We start from the raw sequence: 11808 nt of genomic DNA on the forward strand, positions 1-11808 counted from the left end.
TTAGCCAGGTTTGTAAAGAATGGTTAGAGATTTTTCCATTCAATTTGAAATAATCCCTTCATAGATCTACTTATTCAGGTTAGTGAGACCATTCCTTAGATACCATTATTTTAATCTGATTCCTATGGTTGGAGAAGTAGTTTCCAGGTGGATTCATCAGCTCCTTATTCAGCTGTTTAAAAGGAGTAAACTACCAGGGATATTAATCTGTTCCCTATGATCATTAACAATTAAACTGATTTTGAAAGGGATTTACAGTAAATTCTAGTCTCATAATTCTTGCAGACTCATTGTCAATAGGGAAAAATATCTCCCTCGAGATATTGTACATCTAAACAGCTGTGTGTGGAAAGCAACCTGTTAGCTAACTTCCCTTGCAGGAAGAGCCAGATCTAGACAGGGAGCCTATGTGGACTCCCCACATTGATATTTTCCCTTTAAGAGATTACCCAACCTCTTTCAGACATTTCTGTACTGACCTACCTGCAAGTGCTACTTACTTATTGTCCTAACCAGGACATGGAGCCTGCCACTCAGTAACAAACTGATGGATCAACTCTATTGCTAAATTACTTTAATATAATATAGGTCTGGTCATCAGTAGATCTCAAAGCACTTTACAAAGGTCTGTATCATTATCCCAATTTTACAAATGGTGAAACTGAGGCATGGAGAGCTGAAGGGACTTATCCAAAAATCACTCAGCAGACCCGTAGCAAAGTCAGGAAGGGAACCCAGCTCCCCTGTTTACTAGACCACACTAACTGCACTTCCTGAGAAAAGTAAATGCTTAGTTGTTTGTTAGAATCAAAAGTGCAGGGCTGGAAGGGACCTCAAGAGGTCAGCTAGTCTAGCCCCCACACTGAGGCAAGACCCAGTAAACCTAGACCATCCCTGGTATGTCTGTCTAACCTCCACAGAGCTAACAGTGGCCCTATGGTCTTGTGATAACACCTGCAATGTCATATAGTAGATAGAGCCTCTTACACCTCTCTAAGGCTGATTATTTTCATTGCTTCCCATTTGTAACAAAACAGGCCACTGGAGAAAGGTTAGCGACCACAGTGCAGAACCTTTTGGAAGTGAATGAAAAAACTGGGGACGAGAGCTAGGAGACACTATATACAGGAAGAATAAACAGCTGAACACATACAGCTCCTATTGAATGCACAACAGGGCTCTGTAACTCTCGGGATTTGTCACTGCATCTTCAGCTTGTGAATGTATTTGATACCTGTGCGTGCCTGATGCCTTCCCTCTCTGGTTAGCAATAATGTGATGGTAACTGAATAAACTGTGAGCACAAGTCTGATATGTTCCTGCATTTCACTGATCCAATGAACAGATGTAATTAAGATTCCCTCTGCTATCAGGCAATGCCTTATTTGATCAACTAATAAAAGATGGAGCAGGCTGTTAGCCTACTTAGTGTCTTTCCAGTATGGTATTACATGGTAGGCTGAGTCTGCTTTTGTCTGAAAACAAGAGTAAGAACTTCCTGTGTTCTTTTCTCATTCATCTATTTTGATCTTCTTATATTAACTACCCAGCTATCTCTTAGCAGTTGTTTTTATGATTTTTATAGACTAGCATTCCTCCTATTATACATTGCCACCTGGAATCAGGAAAAATTCTCTCTCCTTCCATGGGATAGTCTTGTACAATTTTGTCCGTGTGCATTTCCCCCTTTTTCACAGCATTTGGTAGAGGCTACTGCAGGCTTGGTGCTCACAAATAGCTCTGAATCAACCCCAGGCAGGACCCTCTTCAGTGTGACAACCCCTCATGGCACACACTCACTAAGATAAACCTTCTTGGCTTCACCATCTCCTGGGACCAACCTCGGAGCCTTCGGCACCTCTGTTCCATGCTGTGAGCTCCCTGCAGCGAGTCCACCTGAAAAGGACAGCCAGGGAAGCCTTACACACATACACCCCCAAGGGGAGTCATACACCCCTAACGTCTGCAGTGACTCTCAGCCAGCATTGTGAAACAGAAGAGTTTATTAGAAAAAGGCTAATGTAGTGCCCATCTTTAAAAAGGGGAAGGAGGAGGATCTGGGGAACTACAGGCCAGTCAGCCTCATCTCAGTCCCTGGAAAAATCATGGAGCAGGTCCTCAAGGAATCAATTCTGAAGCACTTAGAGGAGAGGAAAGTGATCAGGAACAGTCAGCATGGATTCACCAAGGGCAAGTCATGCCTGACTAACCTAATTGCCTTCTATGATGAGATAACTGGCCTGTGGATGAGGGGAAAGCAGTGGATGTGCTATTCCTTGACTTTAGCAAAGCTTTTGATACGATCTCCCACAGTATTCTTGCCAGCAAGTTAAAGAAGTATGGGCTGGATGAATGGACTATAAGGTGGATAGAAAGCTGGCTAGATCGTCAGGCTCAATGGGTAGCCTCCATGTCTAGTTGGCAGCTGGTATCAAGCGGAAAATTAAAACTACCTTTCCCGCCACCTAAATAAACATGCAGCACATGGGGAAGCTGAGGCACACAGCATTCACACACTATATTAAGAAAATTCCCACTTCATCACACCAGAGTAACTTGAATGTAGCACTTTAGGAAGCAATGCCTTAATGTTAGGAATCTAAATTCAGTACCGATGAGCTATGGATGGTGACAGTGAGGTGTCATCTGACCGATGGAACTGAATGAGATGGGTTGTGGGATACATTTAAAGAAAGTTAAAAGCTGGATTTACACTATACTTGACATTTTGATTATATTTTCTACTGTGTCATGAACATAGAATGACATGCTTCTTTCTGTTCACCATAAGATAATGTCATGATCCAGCTTAGTTCAGAATGCTTTCAATAAACAAGCATGCATAGCTAAGAATAATCAATTAGTTTACAGGGAAAACTGCAGTTGGTATAGGTAGTCTAAAAGATGGTATAATGGTGTAATGAATAGAGCTGTGTGAATACCTGATTTTTTGGTTGACTGGACTGACAAATTTAAAAAAAAAATTGTTTTGAGTCAGCCTGAAATGAATTTGCTTTGAATTTTTCAGCAAAAATTGAAAGAATTTTTTGTTAACCTTTTCTAAATAAAACTGAAATAAATTTGGAAATGAAAAGTCTTTCAAATCAAAACATTTCAAGAATTTTGAAATCAAAAAATTTCTATTTCTTTTATTTTTTTTTAACTGAAACAATTTGGCAAATTCACAAAATGCTTTGGTGAACCCAAATCTGCATTTCAATCTATTTTTTTAATGAAGATATTTTGCCCCCAAAAATTCACATCGCTCAGGTAATGAAGATTACAGTCATTATACCTGTTGACTGTATTGTCCTTGTCCATTACTTACGCCTTTTTGTTGATGGGCTGCTCCATAGCAAACAAGTTCCCATCAATTTTGATACCTACCAGAAGCCATCAATCAATTTAGAGACCTATTACCAAGAAGATTTCCTTCTTCCTCAGTAAAAAATTATATTTGGATCCATAAATCCGTAGCTGTCAGATACTAATGTTTTGGCTATACTCATCAGGCATTACGACGTCATTCATTCTGAATGGTATATGGGCACCAACATTTCAATTCAATGTTTCAATTAATTCTGTAGCCTGCACACCAGAAAATAGCTTGACCACTGCTGACCCAGGCAATACCAGGACTGCCATAGCTCTGGCGGGCATGTGCTGCCTCAGGCTGCATGCTGATTAGAGCTGGGGACAGTTTTCTATGCAAAATCTTTCAAAAGAAAACAAAACAATAAATGCAGATTTGGGTCAACCGCAACAATTCATGAATTTGGGTTGAATTAACCAAATTGTTTTTGTCAAAAAATAGGGGGGGGGGAATCAAAATGTTTCATTTTGACATTTAAATGTCATCTTTTGATTTTTTTTTAATTCAAAATGCCTTTTCCTTCTGAGTTTTACTGCAATTAAAAAAAAAAGGCTAAAAAAACCCCAGTGGCACAAAATGTTTCATTTTGGGTTGAATGACATTGACACTAAATGAAAATTTTTCTACTTATTTGGTTTACAAAAAAATTGTTTGGGGGTGATCCAAAACTACTTTTGTTTTCTGATTTTTTGGTTCAACCAAACATACCAGTTATTTGCACAGCTCTGATGCGGCGTCCTCGCTGCTGCAATTGGCGCAGCTTTGTTTTGCGCTGTTTATCTCCTGCCTCTTCCCTTGTTACACTGCAGTGTCAACAGACACTTAGTGAAGCCCAGGCTCAGGCTCAAGCCCAAACCCTCCTTCCATCTACCAGCGGTTCTCAAACTATAGGTCAGTCAGGACCCCATTTTAATGGGGTTGCCAGGGCTGATGTTTGACTGACTGGGGCCTGGGGCCAGAGTCCAAGCCTGAGCACCACCACCTGGGGCCAAAGCCAGCACCCCACAGCCCAGGGCTAATGTTTTGGATTCAGCCTGGGGCAGGGGGGTTCAGGTTACAGGCCCCACTCCCGGGGATGAAGCCCTTGGGCTTCAGTCACCCCCACACACACACACGCCTGGAGTGGCGGGACTCGGGCAGGCTCATGCTTCGGTCCCACCTCCTAGGGTCATGTAATAATTTTTGTCGTCAGAAGGGGGTCACAGTGCAATGAAGTTCGAGAACCCCTGGTCTACACATAATTCTGTTTGCCTTGGGCCTGGAGCCTGCCGGGGTGGAGGGTTCAAGCCCAGTCCCGGCAGGAACTGGAGTCCAAATTGCATTGTGAACACAGCTCAGGCCCATCCCCCCCACCTCCAATGCTGTCTGAGTACAGATGCTCGACATTTAACCCTTCCATTTCATTGTGCCCTCTGAGCTGCAAGCAGAATGAACCCTCTCCTGTGTTTGTAATGGCCACTGACACAAAGAAGTCCTTTGCCAAGCCTTAGCTGATCCTGGGGCACAGCCAGATTTTGGTTAACCTCTCATGCAAGGAAAGCGAACAGTTGGACTTTAGCAAGAGCTCCAGGAAACAGCAAAGAAGCTGGCAGTGTTGGGGATTCACTGGACTGATGACCAGCACAGGGAGTGGATTAAAAGGCTCAAGAGCAGCTACTGGATAAGGCTGCTAAAGTGACTTGTGCTCAAACTTGTCCCCAAGGAGGCTTTGCTGCTGGACAAGCTGCAGCATGTTCTGTGTCCCAAATTGGAGGAGCTTTTTGATGCCTCCTCAGAAGAGCAGCCTGTCACAGAACCAGCAGCAGAAACACAAGAGGCAGAAGTAGCCCCGCCCTCAGCCTGGCAAGTTTCTGTCTCCATGTTTGGTATTAATATAAAGATGGGAACAATTTTCTGGTTTATGACCCAATGCAATATGACCCAAGATATTACAAGCCGCAGGCAGTACTGAATGAATCTGCTAGTAGCCAGTTGCACATCAGCACCTTGGTGTCACCGCACCACAACATGAAATTCAAAATTTTTAGTAGAAACGCACATTTTTACCAATCCCACTCACCACAGACTTTTCCTATAGTAGGAACTCCAGATAGACAGCCAAATTCCAGGGAAGGGCAAACTTCCCAGCCTCTCCTCTGTAGGTCACCAGCCCACTCCACTTGTAGTAAATGTGCTGTTCTGTCATCATACGTTTAAAAACCTCTGAGACATATACGGCTGGCTTGGCATTGGCAGCTTGGAATAAAAATCTCCCGTTGCCATTCTGAAACCTCTAGTATTGTTATGTGCTTGAGAATGTGGAATGCCTGAAAGTAGAGAGAAGACTTGTAGTTGTGAGCCGCGGCTCCTTTCCACTCCTCACGCCCCCGCCCCCACCAAGGGCCAAGCTGTTTTAAAATTTACAATTGTTTTTTGTTTAAAAATTGCAGTTTATCATTGTCCATTCAGTTTTTTCCCTGTGATTCACTGAGTTGTGTCCACAGATTTTCTGGGGACTGAGGCATTACTCTCAAAACATATTGAAGCTCATTTTCACAGCACTGAGATTCTACAAGGCACTTTTACCTGGGGATGCACTGAACCTGTTGTGAAGCACTGAAACAATAATGCACTATTTGAGGTCTGCTTTTAGGCCCTTCGACCTCCAATAGACCTTTGGCCTCTGCTGGTCCTTCCACCTCAGCAGCATGGACTCACTGCATCATGTCCCTGAGATGCAGAACTGTCATGGACTGGTTCAAGCAGAAGCATTTCCATTATGAATTTATGGCGGACATTCTGGATAGAACCAACAAGCAGATGCAGTACAGAGGGAGGAGGAGTCATGGCAAGTGGAAAGGCATAGACAGGCTACAGAGCGAGAGGATAGCATTTCAATATGCTAGGAGAGGCTTGTGGCACAGTTTCTAGAGCAGGAACGTTGGTTGACAGAAGAAGAAAGAGCCCAGAAGAAAGGTCTATTCAAGAGGCTGTTTATGCTTATGGACACCAGAGTACAGCCCCCAACTGCACCCAAACCATGTCCTGACTCCTCTGCATGGTACTATGTGCTGCAGACCAGACACACTTTGGACCATTACATGGTTGGGTGGTCCAGGTAATCAGGACTTGACTTAGCAGCTGGACAGGGCAAACCTACAACATGCAGTTCTCCACCCCTAGGCTGCATACCTCTGCTCCTGTGCAGATGCCCACCCCTGCGAATGCCTCCACCTTCTGCAGCAGCTCCACATGTGTGCTAAACATGGAACAAAAGGACAGGCAAACAGCATTTCAGGAGACATGCAACAGTCACAGGGGAGGGGGTCATTTGTGGCCATGGGTTTCACTGTTCAATGTTTGGTTTATAGAGTTTGTTTTATTACCAGTGTCTTCATTTGCCAATGACAGCTGGCCTGCCTGGCAATGGTTTAGTTTCTTTTTTCAAATTCAAGTTTAAAAATAGAGGCTTTTATTTTATTAAGAAATGTTATTACCATTACTGCATCACGTCATCTAACATGTGTTTCGAACAATAAAGGCAAACACATGATAAAGGACAATTGGTAAGTTGTATGCAAAAAACTATCTCAATACATTTATCTACATCAAGCCATACTGCAAATCCACAGTTCTTGCCACATGCCCCAGGCACCCCCTTGCATAAGCAGTCAGGTCATTCAAAGGTACAATCCATAACAAGCAATCCCCCCCACATTTCATTGCATAATGTGGCAGTACCTCCTGTACTGTTAACACTGTACATTTATAAATTATTATTATCCCTCTTCCTTTGGGCCATACAAGTCTATAATGTGGGAACATAGAGCATCCCTGATTTATGTTGCCTGCGTGCATCTTGCCCCAGATTTCCGGTTGCGTGTACTAGCAATCCATGACTGGGATAGCTACATTCAGGGGCAAACGGCTCATCTTTGGCTTCTCAAAGATTATGAAGAGCACTGGAAGTCACACCCAAACAGGTCTGCAGACAGCCCTAGCAGGATTTCAATCTGCCAAATGCACATTCAAGCACCATTCTATACCTGATGTGAGTGCAGCTGAACCATTTTTTGCCAGGCCCTCTGAGCTGGGTTCATAAGCCAAGGCAAAGGGTGGGGAGGATATGTGGGGCCACCCAGAACAATAATGGGGACAGTAATTCCCTTTATAACATGTCTTTTGGTGGCAAAAGTTTCCCAGCCTGTCCATAAATGTAGACTTCTAATCACTAGAAAACCCTGGCAACATGAACTTTTCTAGTGCAGCTCACATTGGACCACAGAAGCTGATTTATGGACACCACAGTCTTTCCAGAGCTACTGGCTGGCTGGCTGGCACCTCCAATGCTCTTACCACCCCCCATGGCTGCCAGGAGAACCCAGGCCCACCCTCTACACTGGGTTCCAGCCCAGGGACCCTATAACAAGCAGCAACAGGCATATTTACCATCCATTTGGGGAGGCTAGTCCCCAGCCCTGCCCCTTCTACCTAAGGTTCCCCACACCAGAGCCCAGCCCCAGAGCACCCGGTGAGCAACAAACACCGTCCCCAGCCACCCTCTGCCCCAGGCAGGCAGTACAAGCACTGGCCCCAGCCAGCCCCCATCTCAGAGACCTGGCCTGCCCTAGCCTCAGCCCAGGCCGGGGAAAAGAGCAGAAAGCAGAACAGGCCTGGGGGTGGAGCATGGGCAGTGCTGCACCTGGCTGTTATGGGGGGCTCACCCTCCCTGGGCCTGTGATACCTGCCACCCATGGCCACAATCCCTGTGCAGTCCTACCTCTTGCTGCTGTTTCCCTGGGCTTCTTCCTACATAGTTCACTTCCCCCCATCTCTGGGTTTTCTATTGTCCAACTCACTCCATTCAGGGAGTGATTGCAGCCTACTTCCCTGCAGGCTTTTCCAGCAGCAGCCAGGGCTGACAAGAGGGGTGGGGGTGGAGGAAAGCCAGTACAAATTACTGGGGCCCAGTGGTCCAGAAAGGGACCTGGGGCCCAGCTTCATCAGCTCTGTTTAGCCAGTCTACCCTTGCTGGGGGGGCCCCCAAATTTTTTTCACCGGGGCCCAAACCTGCTCTCAGCAACCCTAGCAGCAGCAGTAGCTTACCCTCTGCAGCCAACCTGTAAACCTCCCCTGCTTGCTGCCTAATTAGCCAATTGGGTCTACCTGGCCTAATTCAGCTCTTGCAGGGCTAGTGTGGGGAATCCACCCCATCACAGTAGGTCAGATTGGAGGTGGTGGAGGTACATATGTGTGCATGCAGCTGAGATATACCTTCTATATGCATGTGTGTTGAGTAAAATTATAGTATGTGGACTCTACAGGAATCTAAGAGCCAAATCCTTTCTCTGATTCAAAGCATGAATAAATGGGGGCTGGGGTGGATGGGGGAGAGATGGAGGCTTCATTGTGTGATATGACACACTGAAATTAAAAGCCAAAGAGTTACTTTTTCCTCCCTTTAATTAGCCCCCTTCTCTCCTCTTTCCCTTTTCTTTCCCAGTTGGTTCTGAGTCTTCTTGTCCTTCTTCAACGTCTCCCTCTTTTCCTTCCCTCCCCTGCATCCCTCCTTTCCTTGCAGCTCCAATTCACTTCTCTTTCTATTCCCCTTAAAGCATCCATGTCAATGCAAAATTGCAACTGCACAGTGAACATGTGTCACACTTTGAACAACTGCTCATAATTAAGAGGGAAAGCAAACCTTGTGAAAACACATATGTCCAGTGAGCAGCGAGCACCTAAAGTGAGGAGTTGCAATGCTGAACTAAGTTCCCTACGTAGAGCTAGCCCTAACTGTACAATAGGGACCAAAGGTCTGTGCAAAAAAAAAGCAGTATTTTGATGATGAAGTTTCTGAATGTCCTGTCTGATGTGGAAGAGAAAATCTGGAGTTAGATCAAGAGCAGAAAGATCCTGTCTGTATGTTTTTTATCATTTTAGTTTGAATGTATGAATGTTGGCTCTAATCTGTCAATTTTGTGCTGTGCTGCTTTGGGAGGGAAGCCTCCCAGACAAGCTTAGCTCTGCCTAGCCTTTTTGATGGGCCCATAACCACCATTAAGGACACAATGGACATGGAGAGAAGGAGCAGACACGCCTGACTGACTCAACAAAGCATGCAGGACTGGCATGTGACTCTAGGCTCCATTTTTTGCTTTAAAAAAACACAGTGAGAAAAGGGGGATCTTTACACTGGAAAAAGTATATATAAGCCAATGCTCCATCTCATCTTGTCTTCAATCCTGCTTCTGACCTCTGGAGGGACTATCCCTATTCCAGAGACTAAATCTAAACTCATCAGTCTACAAGCCACTGCTGCAAGAGAACTAAGAACTGTGTGCCATTACTGTTGCATTTTGATTAATTCTACTCTCTTTCTCTACCTTTTCCCTTTCCTTTAAACCTAAAGATTTTTAGATTTTTTTTATTATAGGATGATTTGCATTTAGCGTGATTTGTGTAAGATGATCTGTGTATATTGACCTGGGTCTTTGGCTTGTCCCTTTGGGATCGAGAACCTTTTTCTTTTATTTGGGTGTTGGTTTCATTTCCCATCCCCCCAGGCCGAATGCACTGGTGGTGATGCTGGGGAGAGGGAGTGTCTAAGCTTGTGTGACTTGTGACTTGTGGGGTTAGGGTGGGGGTGAGACCAAAGTTTTTTTCTGGCCTGGTTTGGTTTGCCTAGAGGGTGGAAAACCCCAGCCTAGGGCTGTGACTGCCCTGTTTAAGCAATTGGTCCTGATTTGGCACTGAGAACAGGCATAAGTACACAGAATGGAAGGCTGAATAAAATAATGGTTATGTGTTAGGCCAAATGAATTCTAATAAGAAAAGTTGCTATTTCTGTGGCAGAAATACATGTACTGCTAAATCCTGCACTGTGTCTGGAGATAGAATCTAAAGGAATAAGAGTTCCCCCTGGAGTGTCACAGATAACATAGCACTGCCCCTAAGGGAGCAAAGACATGTAAATGATATTCATGCCTCTTAATTGGTGCCATTCCATTGTTATCCCGCAGAAGACGTGGTAACACCCCACTGGGAGTACAACATTGCAGAGCTCCAATCCTTCCAACTTCCAATCTGAAATGAAAACAGCACATGCTAATCTGAGTCTCTGAATGCAGTTCCTTATGCAAGAAGGGTTCTTGCAGCTGACTTTGAACGCCTTAGGTCAGCCATGCTCATTAGCCAGTCCATGCATCTGTGGGTTTTTTGCACCTTTACGGCCCACTTTGTACTATCAAGTGAGGTGGCACCAAAAACATTTAGTATACTTCAGTTCACCTGGTAAAGGAAAAGGTGTCCACTTGTGTATAGGTCATTGCGGAGCGCAACTGAAAGGGGGATTTTAAGGCTTGGACATATCACATGGTTTTTATCTTCTGGCCCTGGAACAATATTAAGAACTTCTGCCTCACTTGGTATCTTTCAGCAATATAAGATTGTATCAAGAGGAAGAAAAAGCAACAAAAATACAACTATATGCATGCACATATATACAGGGCTGCCGAGAGCAGGTTCGGGCCCCAGTGAAAAAATCCCCCCCCCCCCCCCAGCAAGGGCGGACCGGCTAAACAGGGCCGACGAAGCCAGGCCCCAGGCCCCCTTCCGGACCACCGGATCCCGGTAATTTGTACTGGCTTCCCCCCTCTCTCGTCGGACCTGCATATATAGATACACATACCGGTACTATACTTATACACACACCTAAATACATATACATGTATGCACACAAATATGGGCCAGATCCTCAGCTGATGAAAACTGATGTAGGTCAATTATGCACAGTAATGTCTATCTAGTATACTTACACATGAAGACAGAGATACAATACCTACATACATATGCTATTAAATAGTGTAAGTCATTTTATGTGTGTGCATGTGGATGTGTGTAATTATTCCCACCCCCATCTCCAGTTGCAAAAACTCATCCTACAGGCCAGGTATGCTTACCACTGTACAAGCTTCAGAGGAAGATACAATCCCTGTCTCCAAAGAGCTTGCAGTCTTAGTAAGACAAACAACTGAAGTAGTTGAAGGAGATGGGTACAGCACTCCCTTGGAGAGTTTTCTGACTTTTGCTGGAAAGATATGCAGCTGTTCTTATAATAACTTTAAGTTTTGACCACTAAACACATGCTGTATGTGTCAAACTTTATAATGGATCATAATATGCAACCTTGATTATCCTGTCCTTACTTATTCAAAACCCCTTGTTATCAAAACCTGGGCACTCTTCTGGGGGTTCCACTTAGCAGCAAGAAACTGTGTTATATCGAACTTGCTTTGATCCACTGGAATGCGCAGCCCAGCCCTCCGAAGCACTGCTTTACTGCGTTATATCCGAATTTGTGTTATATTGGGTTGCGTTATACCAAGGTAGAGGTGTACTATATAACTCACTTCAAAATACCACCAACATTCCCCATAGCAAGGTGAGCAGCGCGATAC

At 44.6% G+C, this 11808-nt stretch overlaps 1 long non-coding RNA gene across 1 annotated transcript; it reads right to left on the reverse strand.

Moving 5' to 3' along the window:
• Positions 1 to 1678: 1678 nt before the first annotated feature.
• Positions 1679 to 8554, reverse strand: LOC120399527. Its single transcript, XR_005595209.1, has 4 exons — positions 8459 to 8554; positions 6545 to 6611; positions 5433 to 5679; positions 1679 to 1896 (listed from the first exon to the last, which is right to left on the reverse strand). It is a non-coding gene; the product is annotated as an uncharacterized LOC120399527 (long non-coding RNA).
• Positions 8555 to 11808: the final 3254 nt, after the last annotated feature.

The sequence above is a fragment of the Mauremys reevesii genome, linkage group 2, assembly GCF_016161935.1.
Source record: "Mauremys reevesii isolate NIE-2019 linkage group 2, ASM1616193v1, whole genome shotgun sequence".
NCBI classification, from domain to species: domain Eukaryota; kingdom Metazoa; phylum Chordata; order Testudines; family Geoemydidae; genus Mauremys; species Mauremys reevesii.